This window comes from Zonotrichia leucophrys, chromosome 14 (genome assembly GCF_028769735.1).
Source record: "Zonotrichia leucophrys gambelii isolate GWCS_2022_RI chromosome 14, RI_Zleu_2.0, whole genome shotgun sequence".
NCBI classification, from domain to species: Eukaryota; Metazoa; Chordata; class Aves; order Passeriformes; family Passerellidae; genus Zonotrichia; species Zonotrichia leucophrys.
The window spans coordinates 7,335,771-7,350,710 of NC_088184.1; the positions used below are offsets into that span (position 1 = coordinate 7,335,771).

The following is a 14,940-nucleotide window of genomic DNA, read 5'->3' on the forward strand; positions in this document are numbered from 1 at the left end:
GCGGCACGCCGGGGACACGGCGGCTCCGGGCTTCCCACAGCGCCTTCTCCCCGCAGAGCTCCGGAACCTTGGCGGGTCACCGCGGGCAACACAAACGTCAGGGCTAAAAGCTCTGTTTTAACATATTATTCCTGTTAAAGTTCTCCATGCCGGGGGAGGGCAGGGGAGGCGGGCAGGGAAGGGAAGGGCCCGCAGGGCAGGGCAGGGCAGGGCAGTGTCCTCAGACGGTTCTAGAAATTGCCCAGGCGATTCCCCCCGGGGGTCCGCCCCCAGCCGGCCGCCACCGGGGCTGGGAACACCTTCCTGAGGGAAACCCGGGCACCTCGGGACAAACCCGGGCACCTCGGGACAAGGCCGGGCCGCCTGTGAGAGAAACCCGGGCATGGCACCCAGCCGGTTTGAGGGAAAGGCGAGCACACTCCCACGACGCCTGTGAGGCGCTGCGAGGAGGGAGCCTGGGGATCTGCTCTAAACCATGTTTTCTGGAGGTGCTGGCACAGCAGACGCCGCAGTTCCAGCCCTGCGGAGGCCGCCGGCTCCCTCAGCTCGCGCTGTGGTGGCTGAGGCGGGGGGTGGCCCGGGACAGCCGCTGCCCTTCACTGTTAACTGCGGCACGGTGAGCCGGGAAAATCATCCCGGTTTTAATTTACAGGAGGTTGCTGGAGGAGGGCACCCCGCAGGAAAAGAGTATGGGAAAACTTTAGATTGATGAATAGGGAAAAGTTTCCGCAGCAGCCCTGATCGGCAGCCAGCAGCGGCTGCTGGGAGCTGAGGTGACCTTTTGGAGGAGAAAACCCCTCCGCAGCCAAAAAGGGGGCAGATGCTTTGTGCGGGGAGGGAAGCTTGTGGCAAAGCCTGAAACTTGGATTTCAGCTGGCACAGAGAGCGGCTGAAGGGCAAACGAGGCTGCTCCAGGCACCTGAGGGAGGGCTGGGCTCCCTGCGGAGCGGCGCTGGAAGCGCTCATCCGTCTGTGCTCTGTCACTGCACTGCAGCCAAATGCCACCTGTGCCACCTGTGCCGCCGCCTCCGAGCTCATCGAGTGCCTGGTAACGGGACTGAACACACCGTGGGCCCTCCCCGGCCGCTGGACTGATTCGCGTCTCTTCTGTTCAGGTTTCAGCCCTGTCTCCGTGAGGTGAGGTGGCTGACAGGTGTCCAAGAGGAGGTGAAATTTAGGAGGTCGACACAAAATGTGTCAGGGAAACTTGCCTTTCTGCTTATCATATCAGCCTTTCTTCCTGTGCCACGGAGATAACACACACACCTGCTGCTCAGAGAGGAGGCCACTCAGGGGCTGTAATATTACCAGGTAACTGTTCTATAACTGCAGTTAAAAGACTCTTTTCAGGTACCAATATCCTTGCTCCAAAATATCTGTCAAAGAAGATGACAGGAAAATAATGTTGCAATCAATAACACTTGAAATTTCTCAACTTGCTGTAATACTGCCTGGCTGCAAATTGGAGGGGAAGAAAAAAAACCCAGACACTTTGCTTTTTTTACTATTAGACCAGACAATTTACAAAGTTCATCCTTTAATGCTGACCCCTGAACACTGCAGATATCCAGGACAGTAACATAATTTGAAGATTCATTTTTTGTTTATGAACTCTCAATTTGCTTTTCACAAGTGAAACCGATAATTGATTGGAACAAAACCCAAGGGCATCTGATATGAAAGGATATGATGTGTTGCAGTTGTTTGGCATTCCAGATTGATCTGCAGAATGAGAAGATGTGCATGACATTAAAAAACAAGCAAATATATACATTTTAATAATGTTTTGCCAGTACCTCATCCCACCAACCTGTTACAACTGGGAAAGTACAATACTCTGTGCTGGCTCTCAACATTGTCTTACATGTACTATGTCCAGATTTAACACCTACAGTAAATATGTCACTGTCAAACTCTTATCAGTGCTTATTTACATGTGGATGTGAAGATGGTTTCAGGAAAACCAACCACTCATAAAAATGCAACATTTGGGTGCCAGGTGTGGCCACTGGCTCAGGCTATCTACAATGCTGCAGGGCTATTTTTTCTATTGCATCACACCTATTTGTCTAAATTATGTGACATTTCTGAAACTTTATGTTATCTGGGAATTCTCAGAAGATATTCTAATTCTCAGAATTTGCCCCTTGAAAAGTTGTACTGTCTTCATGAACCTTGACTGCTTGTTAGCAGCAGAATTCATATCCTGGGGTTTTTGTTGCTGTTTCCTAGACAACCACTCCAGGTTCCCCCAGAGCTCTTGCTTTTGTATTCCCTGATTAAGATGTACATGCTGCCTTTGGCTGATCTTATTTGTGTGAACAGTATTAATTTTCGTAGGTGCAATATTGATTAACATTTTATTTTCTCAAACAATATTAATTCCAGTGTTTTATAAAGGATGATAGGATTACATGAATTTTAACTTTGCTAAATTATAGCTTAAGCTCCCTAATGTGGAAGTTACTCCTTTTTTTTTTTTTGCTGAAGGCAATTTGTGGTTTACACAACAGACTGATTGAATTCTACAGTGTAGTTTTTTCAGTTTTTATGCAGACCAGCCATAATTATTTCATGCTTCTCTTGTCCTGTGCATTCCTTGCTTGCTTTTCAGACTCTCAACCATGGCATTTTCTGAGTTTGTCACTCAAGTTGTAACTCAAATATAAATGGCAGGGATGTAGCTTCTCTACTTTGGCTACTCCTGCTACTTCCAGACCCTTGCAGGAGTCTTTTTGACAGTACAAAAGCCATCAAATCTGGCATCTTGTCTTGGCTCAGTGTCTGGTAGGTGATTAGATTTCAGCTATGACCAACTTTCACTCCACACAGTGTGGAGTGAAATCAGTTTGGGGTGAGGAAGGACAGGCAGCACTGCACTAACATGGGTCTGGGTGAACTTGACTCATGAGCTCCTCTCTTCCTGCCTGAAAACAGATCCAGATAAGCCCATACTGAAATGACTCAACAATTTTCAAGAGGAACAAACCACAAAAGTGTTATCTCAAAGTTCAGGCTGAGTTTTTGTGCCGTGCTCTTTAGGAAAAGTAAAAACCAAGAATGTGCTTAATGGGCCACAAAATCAGAACCCCAAGGGGAGCTAAGATCTGGCCAGCAAATGTAGTGTCTCCACATCTTTGCCTACCAAAATTTCATTCCTTTGTCTCTCCAAGCATTTACTATATTAAAATATTAATATACAGATTATGTTGCTTTACTAAAAATGAATTATAGATGGAGGCTTTATTGGCACAAAGCTAGAGTTCTTAATACAGCTACAAAATCTTGCATACTGGGCAATGTATATCGGATTTGTATTTCATAATACATTAAAAATGCTTTAAGCCATGTTACTTCTAATATTTATCTATTTTGTATTTTTACAATAGGGACTTCTATTTTGTGAAAAGTTTAAATCTTACAGAATTTGCACAATGGTTGAATGCATTTATTTTACCTGCTGAAAACTTATCTCTAAATGTTTAATATGAAGATGAAAATGCAAGAATCTCAAGCAGAAACATTATATGTGCTTTTCACCAAATCCTGAAAAGATAAATAATGACACTTACTATTATAAATCTCCACCAAGAACTGGTCCTGTGTTATTTGTGTCAATAAGGTGACCTAGGGAATACAAAAAATAGATGAAAGGTAGGTGGCACTTCCTGATTTTGTCTCTATGTAGTTCTTGAGGGAAAGCATCCCCTTCTCATGCTGAATGAAAGTCTATTTGCTTCACACAGTGAGCAATTGCTTATGAATGCTTTTGAGTATTACTCACTATCTGAATAATATCTGAATTCACTGCCTGAATAAGGTATTTTTGAAGGGGTTTAATGTGTCTTAAATTAGAAATATTACTTCTTTAAGAATAGTGGGAAACAACAAAGTCCCGAAGTTTTACTGCTTGATTAATTCTGGAGCATGAGTCCTTTTGTAAATACTGGCCTAAACACACAACAGGTTTTCTGTTGGTGTGCTGCTTTAATATATTTTACAATACCCTTTATTGATGCCTTGTTTTCTCACATGGCTCTTTTTGAGGAGCATTATAGACAATCAGTCAGCTTTATATGTTTCAGAATTGCTCTTGATGCCTTTCTTTCACACTAAAAAGCCTCTGTAGTACATTATACCACTTTACAAATGGGAATTTCACACTATGTTCTTTATGTACATACATAAATCGCTTTCATTTGTTTATGCCAGTGGCTTCCATGTATGACTGCTGAATAAACAACTTTTCTCCCTGAATTAGTTTTTTTCATGCCATTCATGTCTGCTGTCAGACAGCAGAGAGTGTATGTACCCACTCAAAGTGAGGTGTGCTTATCTTCAGAGCATGAACTGATTCTTAAAAACTCCTTGGAAATAGCTTGGAATTCCTTTACACCAGTGACCTAATGAAGGAGAAATATGTTTGCACAAATTTCAGCAGTGGAAGTCAATGCCTTTTTCTCAGGCACAACTTTTTACAAAAAAGAATAGTGAAAGTTGCTTGTTTTCATTTCCACCCTTCTACTAATTGACTGTAATGAGAGCTCTGATCTGCAAACAGGGGAACATCACCTAAGCAACAACTGTGGCTCTTCCCCAATTAACCATTTCCAGTTAAATGTTCCTGCATTGTTCAAACTTACTCTCACTTCTGTTTCAGAATGCATTAGGTCAAAACTGGACTCCTTACCATCCATAAAAATTTGCTGTTTCTGTGACAGTAAGAAGGAAAATTGTCATGTAAGTCCAAAATGAACATACCCTCAAAGGGATGGAGCTGGAATTACATTATTTCACAAATTTTAAGCTCTATGTCATATTTTCCATGACTTACCCACCCAATATCCTTTCCCTCCTTCCAAAACAGTGGCTGCCCAACTGCCTATGTGCAGCTGTAGCCCATGGCAGTGTCTCTTCTACTCACTTTACAGGTGGAAGTCCATTTTTGAGTTCTTGGAAAGCAAGAGAGCACCATGCAAACATCTGTCTGCTACCAGCCTTCTGTTCCAACACAGTAACAACAACCTTTTCTGGTTCCTTGCAGAACAGGTATCCTTGAGATGACTTGCCAGCTGCCAGCCAGCAGCACCGTGTGCGCTGTGTGTAACCCTGCTCAGCCAGCCAGCAGCCCAGACAAATTGCTTTCCAAGCTGTGTAACACCAGGCTGAAACAGAGGAAAATGTGAGTACAGTACGTACAAACCTGACAGCAGAGCAAGAAAAGCATTAGACAGTAGCCAGTTCCAAAATGATCAGGTGGCACCTCTGTTTGCCAGACATAGACAAACACACATGGAAATAGGAAAATAAACTTTGGGAAACATTTTGAACATCAGAATAAACCAATTGCACAGCTGCTTTTTTTTTCCCCCCCTCTAATTGGATGTCCTTGTAAAACTCTAACCTACAGGAAGATAACAAATAGGAAACAATGAGAACTTGGAGATCAAGAGTCACAGCAGCCAGAGTCACCTTTAGACAAAGCAACTCTGGCTGGTTTCCTTTACCTGTGGGAAGGAGCTCAGCCCATGGATTGAGTTTCCTGGGTATTTGTCATCAGAATGTGGCATATCTGGAGAAACCAAGTACTGGGAATCCTTCCAATGCCTCTCAATGGAAGGAACCGTTAATCTATGGTGGCATTGATTTTAAAACCCTGTGTACTCCATTACAGCCTCAACTAACCCACCTTAATGGGAAAATGATCACAGTTTATCCCTTGCTTATAGCTAATAGAACATAATAACTTGAACTGTTCATAGGATTATCCTTTGTTATAATGTCAAACTCAGAACCATTTACTACACTAAAATCTAAAAAAAGATGTACAGCCACAAAGAAGCAGTTCTCTGTTCTCCAGTGCGCTGGCAAACTTTGTAATTTGGATTTACTAAAACTGCATACACACACAGAGGCACAAATTGTTTCAGTTTAGCAATTTCAGATATCCAGTTCTTTGATATGGATATAGAAAATATGTTTATATGTGAGGGAATCTTCTTATGAGTTGAGTATTACACTGACTGTGGGTCAACACTGGATTTGGATGGCATTTGGTCTGTGCATGCTACCTGCTCTGGGCTTTCCTTTCTTTCCTGGTTTATACTTCACTAAAAATAAACAACACTAACATTCACTGAGGAATGTTTTCATAAATCTGCACAAAGGAGTCATCTAAATCTCATACAAAGTAAAAGGAAAGCCTCACAGACTTCACAGCATCCCTGACCTTTCCCTCACACCTGCTCTCCTCCTCCTACGCGCCCATGGATGCAGAGGCAGAAGATTTTCAAGGCAGGAAAACAAAGGGAGGCATCCGAGTCCTTCATCCTGGGTCACATCCCTGCTTCAACAAGATACCATTTAACCTCAGCCTGAACCTGATTTCCATGGGCCATGGGAACAGTTACATAACAATGAACAGTTGAAACACAAACAGACAAAGACTTTACAAATCAAAGCAAAGGTAAATTGTTAACTGTTATTTTTTAAAAATTCCTTTTGTCAGTAGCTTATCTTGAACTAAATACTATAAAACCACAACTTTAGCATTACCATTAATCCATTAGTTCTGATACTGAGGAGACAACTTCTTTAGTATCCTTTTATTCTAAATAATTTAAAAAGAATGAGTCTTGAGGAAAAGCTGCAGCCTTAAGAACACATCCCTGTAGTGTGGCTCTATACTTTGTAAAACTGTCAGTATGTGCCCCTTGTACAGCCAGAGAATTCTCAGGTTTGACACTTCTCTGCAGGATGCTGTTGCTATTTCATTTTCTTAATGCTGCAATTAAAGATTTTTCAAACTATTCCTGATAGCATAGTCAAATATACTGCAAAGGTTTTTTTACCTCTCTGAGTGAAAAACATCAGTATGATAATTGTAGGATGCTATATATTGAAGACAACCTAAAAATCTCAACATGTCAGATGTACTCCCTCCTCTTGTCCTTTTACAAATGCTTAAAATTCCCTCACATTCCAGCTCAGTTACATCTAAATGGAGCATTGCATTCTGTTTAGCAATATGTAAAATAAGATGATAACTCATAATGCAAAATCCAATCCCAACTTAATGTGGTGGTAATAGAAAACGGCTGTTATTCTCCTCATCACATAAACATGCTTTGTGCCTTCACAGTGTTACATGTGATGCAATTCTGCAGCTACAGATGAATCCAAATTCAATAGAAAATGTAAATAAGAAAGAAAACTTTTATGGTCTATGCAGTAATAAAGACTGACCCTGGTTCTTCATGAGGTTTTTTATAGACTCCTCCCTGCAGAAGATATCCAATGGCAGGAGAGTTCTAAAATTCAGAGCCAATAAAGAGCACAGAGAAGTTGAATAATCCCTCTGTAACTGTGTTGGACCTTATGCAGCTTGAGGACTTTTTTCCCTATAAATTGACTCTCTTACTCATCTTATTCTATTTCAGTAAATCAAGGGATGACTCATAGAAAATCAGAATCCAGGCACAACAAAGATACCATATAACAAGTCATTTAGTTTATACTGAGAATGCTGGCAAATGTATATGTATACATGCTGACTGCTCCCCTGAGCAGTCACTGAAGCTTTTACTGCTGGATAATCTCATTTTACCTTAATCAATTGCACTGTGACATGAGATTTTAAAATAGGCGGGTTTGCCTATGGTAATAATGCTGTGCAGCTGACTCAAGAATAATTATTAAGGCTGAAATGGAAATTAAAGATACATGCCAACTGCCTAATTTACTTGTACTTCTTAAGAACTATTTATTACTCATTTAAAAAATGTTTTCAGACAGATTAAATTAAAAACACCATTTCTTTCTATGCCAGGCATGTTCAGAAAACAACTCCCTGCATTTTAGTTCTGAATTCAGCATTTGAATAAGCTGGGAGAAGCACTAAATTAAAAAATAAAAGTTGACAGGGCTCAGCTGTCACCTGGCTGACATCTCCTGTCCACATCATGACCACAAAGCTGAAATTGGTTTGGATTTCTTCTGCTGTTTATTGTCTGGTCCTGCTCAGATGTAACAGTGGCATTTCTGAGCAATAACCAAAAAACTGTATTACATGAGAATCTGGAGACATGGTGCAGTATATGGCAGAAGGTAAAACTGCTTCTGCTCGTGCTCTTCAGCATGTAACAGATTAGTAAGATATAACAGAATTTATGTGAGCTTCATAACACACAGTACATGACAATTTCTCCATGTGGCATTGCACTCCAGCCTGGCTGGTGAGTTTACACAAATGCTAAAGCCTCTCTCATTGTGTCAGTAGAGATCTTTGTGAAAGACAGCAGACAGGGTAACTTTCTGTTTTAAGCTGAATGTTTCATGTTCTTTCTCTCATATCAAAGTACAGTCCTAAACCCCTTGCAGCCCAGGCACTCCAGATTAAAGCCTGAAAGCCTGTAGCCCTTGGATGTTGCATCAAGTGGATCAAACATTCCAAACCAACCTCTGGACTTTGCAATGCATGAGTTCATTCTAGTTTGTCTTCCACTTTTCTATTCTATTCTGCTTAGGAAGTTCTTAAATTGGTCTTATAAACGCACCATCTGAGTACATTTCTGAATCATGTTCTATTTTTGCCCTGTTCCCTCAAAATAACTGATCCATGCTGTAGCTTTTTGTTTGGGGCTTTGGTTTGTCTTAGAAAGACTTGTTTGTACTTTGAGGTTCTATACTTACATCAGAAACCACAGAGACTTTTGACACTACAGTTTTGGTCTGAACTCCAAGAATTGTCAGTCTCTGCTCTCCCCAGGATTACAGGAAGGAGTGTTTAGGATCATACTCTCTGCTTCTGAGCTTGTGCCCTGAGCATTGGTATGATGCCTGACTTTTAGACTTGCCTTCTTAAAGGTATTCTCATTCCTCTTATTTTTTTCTAAGAGAAGGAATAAATGTCTTACATCTGTCACTAAAACACCCTGTGGTGGTTTTTGTCCACCTTATGAACAACTTTGCACATTATCAAATAGTTCTTATATGGGCAGACAGCCCTTCCTTTTGGAAATGTTATAAAACCAACTCAAGCCTGAATGCAGGTGGAAGGTTTCACAGAGTCCTTCCTCTTGAGCAGCAGTCAGAGAGCTGCTTCCCCTTTACTGACCATATGATGTCAAGTGTTAACGTGTCCAACGTCACTGCCCTCTCTCCTGGTGGCCTGCCCCTCATACACAGACTGAAAGTGGGTCAAGGACACATTGAAGAATTACAATTCTAATCAATGTTTGAGTCAAAAATCCAGAGCACTACTGAATATAGATGTCATTTGACACAGTAAATTACAGTCAATGTATAAACAAATAAATAAAATGCCCAAGTGTGTAACTGAATTTCCTGCTTTAGCACAGATAGGCCATGAGCAGAGTCAATTTCTAATTAAGAGAGAATTGCTATGGTAACCAGAGGTGGTCACAGATAATTGGGTGTGAAACCCCATGAGGCCTCATGACAGAGGTGTCTGCATATATTATCCAGCACACTTTCTGTTTCTTAAATAGAACTACATTGTCAGGTCAAACAATAGTTTTTGTATTTTAGATGCCTTCTTTTTGAGCAACCGAAGTGCAACTCGTAAGGGGTCTCTGGTCTTTAAATGCTCTCAGAACAGTCCTTGTGCAAAGAGAAACTGGAGTGAGGATTCTCAGCCTTAACTTACTCTCAGTGGGGAGTTAAGAAGGAGGTGTTTGACTCTGTCTGCTATGGGACAGAGAAGGGACATGGCTGCCTGTTGGGCAATCAGGGACACAGGAACACTGCTCCTCTCAATGGACTGTGCACACTGTCCAGCCCCATGATTGTCTTGATACTGCATTGTCTTAGTTAAAACAATTATTATTTAAGGTTGATGTTTTGTTATCAAAATTCATGGGAAAGCAAAGGAATAATCACAGAAACTGAATTATTCTGTGCAACCCAGACCAGTCTGATCAGACCAGAGGGGACGCTTAAAACTCACATTGCATCAGCACAGTAACACCTGTATCAGCAACCAATTGTGATTAAATAAATTTACTTAAGTTTACCAACTTAAGCACTTTCTTTCAGATAGCTTTGTGTTATCTTAGCTAATTAGATATCCATTATTTATGTAATAAAATGTATATTATCTGTCTAATTAGCCTTGATGAAGATTAAAGGAAAATCTCATTATTTCAAATTGTTGTTCTGGCACAAGAATTCTAAGATTTGTATTTAAATCTGTTCTTGAACATGTGGATATGAATGAAAGGTCAGCTCTTTTCTTTGCAAATCCCCATTTCTCTGTACCAGCTCTACTTAAAGGGCACAGAGCTGCTTCAGTGCATCCAGTGTCCCTCTGGTCTGGAGGAACTGAGTGAATTCTCAGGACAGGACAAATTCAGAAATGGGTGGGATAAATAGATCAACTCCTGCAGATTTCCAGTACTGCTGCAACTCAGAGAAGTTTTGAAACTCGCTTCTTTTGAGACCTTCAGCATCTTTTAATTTCCCATATATTGATGGTGGTTCCCAAGGTGCATTGGTGCATTGCATTTGACAGTTTCTCTGTAACCAAGGACTCAATTAACAAGCCTTAACACATTTTCATGTCCCTATTATCAGCAAAAACAAGATCATACCTGTTCTGCATCTTTAAATGAGGTAGAGGGTTATTAGTGTCTCTGCATATCTGCAAAGGCTGCTCAGCCACTCTGAAGGTGCAATGTGTAAACACAGTAGGGCATTAAAGCCATCAGGAATTATCTGACAGAAAAATTATCAAAGGTAGTCGGAGCTCTTAGTCTGCACTGATAGTGCCAATCTAGCTGTGTTCTGCTGTTTCTGCATGTCCAGATTTCCCATTAATTACACCTCAGCAGGAGTTCTGCATACAGCAGTGTGGTCAAAGACATTTTCAGTCCCTGAGGAGAAGCAGACTCACAGTGTACCCTCGGTCACACAGGGAAGAGAGCCCTGCCCGTGCTGATTAAGTACAGCAGTTGACAGCAGATGTTATTTGTTAATTACTGACACATCCAAAGGGTCCTATGGCTTGACAGCCTTGGTAACAGATCCATTACCCACTTTGTTTTATCTCATTATGAAACATATGGTGGCAGTTTGATGTAGTACAATTTAAAACATTTTTTAATGTATTCCTACCTTGAATTCCTCACTCACTTTTTCCATTTCTTTTTGATGGGTCAGAACATGTGCTTTCTTTTATTTTCCTTTCTTCTAGTATCCAATTACCTTGTGTTTTCAACTGCTCAGAGGTACTGATGTATCTCATCCGCCAATTCACTTTTTTTTCACCTTTGAAAAATATCAACCAGATGGTTTCCAAAAATGACAATTATATCTAATGCATTGTTTGAAATTAAAGTACCACGGCAAAAACAGCTCTCATGTTTTTAACTGCTTGAAGCCATACATGTATCACTTTGGGTGCACAAAGAACTGTGTGTTCCATCACTGCATTAGACAAAAGCCCACTGAGAATTTGAGCTGCTTCAAGATAAAACTGAGTGGAGTAGCTAAATTGTATGCTACAAAGTATTAGTGTGTATCTAAAGCTCAGATCTGAAAAGCCGATCCATCAAACTGCTCAGCAGCTCAAATATAAAGGACATTATTTTTTTATTTAGGCTTACAGTTAAGAAATACACTTGCTTGTGTACTCCAGTGGGAACAAGGTATATTTCCAATGACAGACATCTGAGGTGTTACCTGCTTTGATTTGTAGCTAGAATGTTACTTAACTATATAAATTGTATTTGATTTTCTACTTCTCTATAACCTATCTTCTCTCTTTGGAAGGCACCTGAACATTTTCCTAGGAACAGCACGGCCAGCAGGACCAGGGCAGTGACTGTCCCCCTGTCCCAGCACTGCTGTGTCCAGTTCTGGGCCCCTCATGACAAGAACTGGGCATGGAGGTGCTGGGTCATGTCCAGGGAAAGAAACAGAGCTGGGGAGGAGCTGGAGCACCAGGGGCAGCTGAGGGAGCTGGGGGAGCTCAGGCTGCAGAAGAGGAGGCTCAGGAGGGACCTTCTCACTCTCCCCAGCTAAATGGGAGGAGGGTGCAGCCGGGGGGGATTGGCCTCCCCAGGAACAGAAGGAGGGGAAATGGCCTCAAGTTGTCTCAAGGAAGATTTAGATTGGATATCAGGAATAATTGCCTCACCAAAAGGGTTGTCAAGTCCTGGCACAGCTGCCCAGGGAAGGGGCAGATTCACATCCCTGGAGGGATTTCAAAGTTGTGTGCAGGTGGTGCCTTGAGAAGGCTGCTCTAGAACAGAGGCTGGGCAGAGCTAAAGAATAAAGCAGGGATTAGTTAGGAGGCCTCAATGATACACCTTGGGCAGCACCAGGCCCAGCCAGGGCTACACCCAAGGTAAACCCAAAATGGTCACAAAATGGATGGCCAGTCACAGGGTCTCTCACTTTTGTAAGTTCTGGTCCATTTGCATATTGGAGTTAATTGTCCAATTCCAGCTTTAGCCCATGGAGTCCCATCCTTGCTTTTCTCTCTTCAGTCCATGTTGTTCATGCTCTTGGGCCTGAGATTTGGATTGGTTGTCCTTGGTCCCAAGCTAGAGAAGGAATTGTTTTGTCTCCCTGCTCTGTGAAGAGAGCTCACCAACATTTAATATGAAGTTCAGAACTACACACTAAAGCAGCACTAAAGAATCTGGAAAATATAAAAGCTAAAAGTTAAGGCATCACATATGGCACTTAGGGACATGGGGTAATGAAGGACTTGGCAGTGCTGGGGGAACAGTTGGATTTGATGATCTTAGAGGTGTTTTTCAACCTGAATGATTCAATGATTCTATATAAAATTGGGAATGTTAATAAACATAATTTAATTTCCAACTAGAAACTGAAACATAGAAACTGTCAGTGTAATTGGCACATGTTGAAGCGTCTTCCTTCATGGATGATTTAGCACTTGAAAAAATAGGGAATAAAATTAAGAAAAAGCAAATTACTTACAAAAATTAGGCATTTAAAAGTAGTATTAACCTGATTAAATCTTTTCTTGCTATATTCACTTAACCTGTAAATATTTTTCAGAGATCAAAGCTATGTAATAGCAATATGAAATCTATTTTATAATACAATAACTCCCAAAGAAAGGCATTGTTTCTGACAGCTCTGGCAGATGTTAGTTGGAATTATTAAAACCAGGCTTTTTTCATGCAAAGTTCCACAGAATCACAGAATATTCAGAGTTGGAGGGAACCCACAGGGATCATGGAGTCTGAAGTGAATGGCCCATACAGGGATCAAGGCCACAAAAAGTGTAGAACTCACTCTGAGTAAAACAAACCCTTGATCTACCTCAGCTGACTCTGAACAACACACAGCACCAGGAATAAAATTAATCATGAAAATATTCTTAATAGGAAAATTGACTAGTTAAAATCAGAGCTGAGCCCTATGCAAGGGAATTTGTCAGACACGAATTCTAGAAAACTGGGGAAGGGCAGATCTTAGTGATGCAATGGAGAATCCAAAAATATCACTAACTCAACACAAGCAGGTGTCAAAAGTGAATCTCCAAGCATACAAAAAGCTTCCCACAGACAGACCAAGGCTGAGGTGCCACAGCTCAGTATTTTTAACAGTGCAAGTGCAGAGGCTCACCCAGAGCACATCAGTTTGCTCAGCACCCAGCTCTGAAGGCAGGACATCTGTTAATGAGGGGCCCACGTGACCGAACCAATTACAAGCTGCATTTGAGTAAGGCTAGAAGGTGACATTAAAAATAAAGACATTCAGCAGTGACAGTGTAGGCATAAGGTAAATGCACTTGCTGAGCATCTTTAAAATACTGGGAAATTAAGAAATGTTGGCAATGGCATGGATATTGTTGAATTGGAAATAAAGAAAAGTAAGTTATCACCATGGTTCTTAAACATCTCCCATAATAAAAGCCTGCTGTCCCAGTGCAGGTCAAAAAATGGCAAGAATAATTCAGAAAATAGGCATCACACACACACAGACACAATCTGCATGATGATTTTCTAGAACAAAATCAAGCACGACTTGCAATATATCAAAATGTCAGCTATCTATTTTAATTTTGGGAATACAGTAAGTTCACTACAATACTTAAAAGGTCATTCAGAAAGACTGAAGTGCAGTAGCAAAAATCTTACTCTAAACATTATCTTAAAAATATCTTTGCTCTTTCTTCTGACAGATCGTTTGTATGAAGAATTTTCCTTATATCCTTAAATTTTTTAGGGAAATAAAAAAAAAATATAAATAAAAGCAGAAAACCCTCCACAGGTCCTTTCCTGAAAAGAAAAACTTTAAGCTCTCTAGGCCCACATAGAAATGCCAAGCTGTTACAATTTTCCAAACACAGCCTGGAGCTTTGCCTGGATGCACAGAAAGATCAGCAGTCCCTTCCAGCGACCTTGTTCTTCCCAGGATTTCAGAGGTGGCAACTTAGCAGCAGCTGGACAAGGCAGTGGAACCCAGCACATGAAGGGTTACAGCCTCACCCCTCTGCTTTCCAGCCCTCTCCAGCCCAGGCTGGCCATCTGCTTGTGTCTCCCCTCACGATCAGATTTTCCCCTTCCCAGGCAGTTCCAAGGCTCAGCCTGGGCAGGAGATGAAGCTCAAGGGGCCGAGGAGCTGCCCCGGGACCAGAAACTTCTGCAGGGCTGAAACTCCACCCTGGGCACCTCCAGTCCACACAGTCCCATCAGCAGCCTGGGGCTGTTTGTGCTCCACTACCTCAAGCAGACAGAAAAGGAAAAAAAAACAACAAAAAACCCTTGCCTGAAACTATTATATAAAGTTGACAGCATAATTTTGCTTTATGCTCTTAAGTAACAGATATGAAAAGCAAAAACAAAATCCTAAGGACTGCCAAGACTAATTAAAAGTTCTGTCATCTAACTTCCATAGTGACATCTAACCTGCTACAGGTTTTAAAAGATGGAGATAAAC

The 14,940-nt window shown here is 41.4% G+C and overlaps 1 long non-coding RNA gene across 2 annotated transcripts; it reads left to right on the forward strand.

The window, feature by feature from the left end:
• The first annotated feature begins 270 nt into the window (after window positions 1–270).
• On the forward strand, window positions 271–6,532 carry LOC135454337 (uncharacterized). Of its 2 annotated transcripts, none has more exons than XR_010442086.1 (3): window positions 271–616; window positions 1,116–1,311; window positions 5,045–6,532. It is a non-coding gene; the product is annotated as an uncharacterized LOC135454337 (long non-coding RNA). The 2 variants fall into 2 exon arrangements; XR_010442087.1 differs by lacking the exon at window positions 271–616 and having other exon boundaries at window positions 902–1,311; window positions 5,045–5,182; window positions 5,411–6,532.
• The last annotated feature ends 8,408 nt before the right edge of the window (window positions 6,533–14,940 follow it).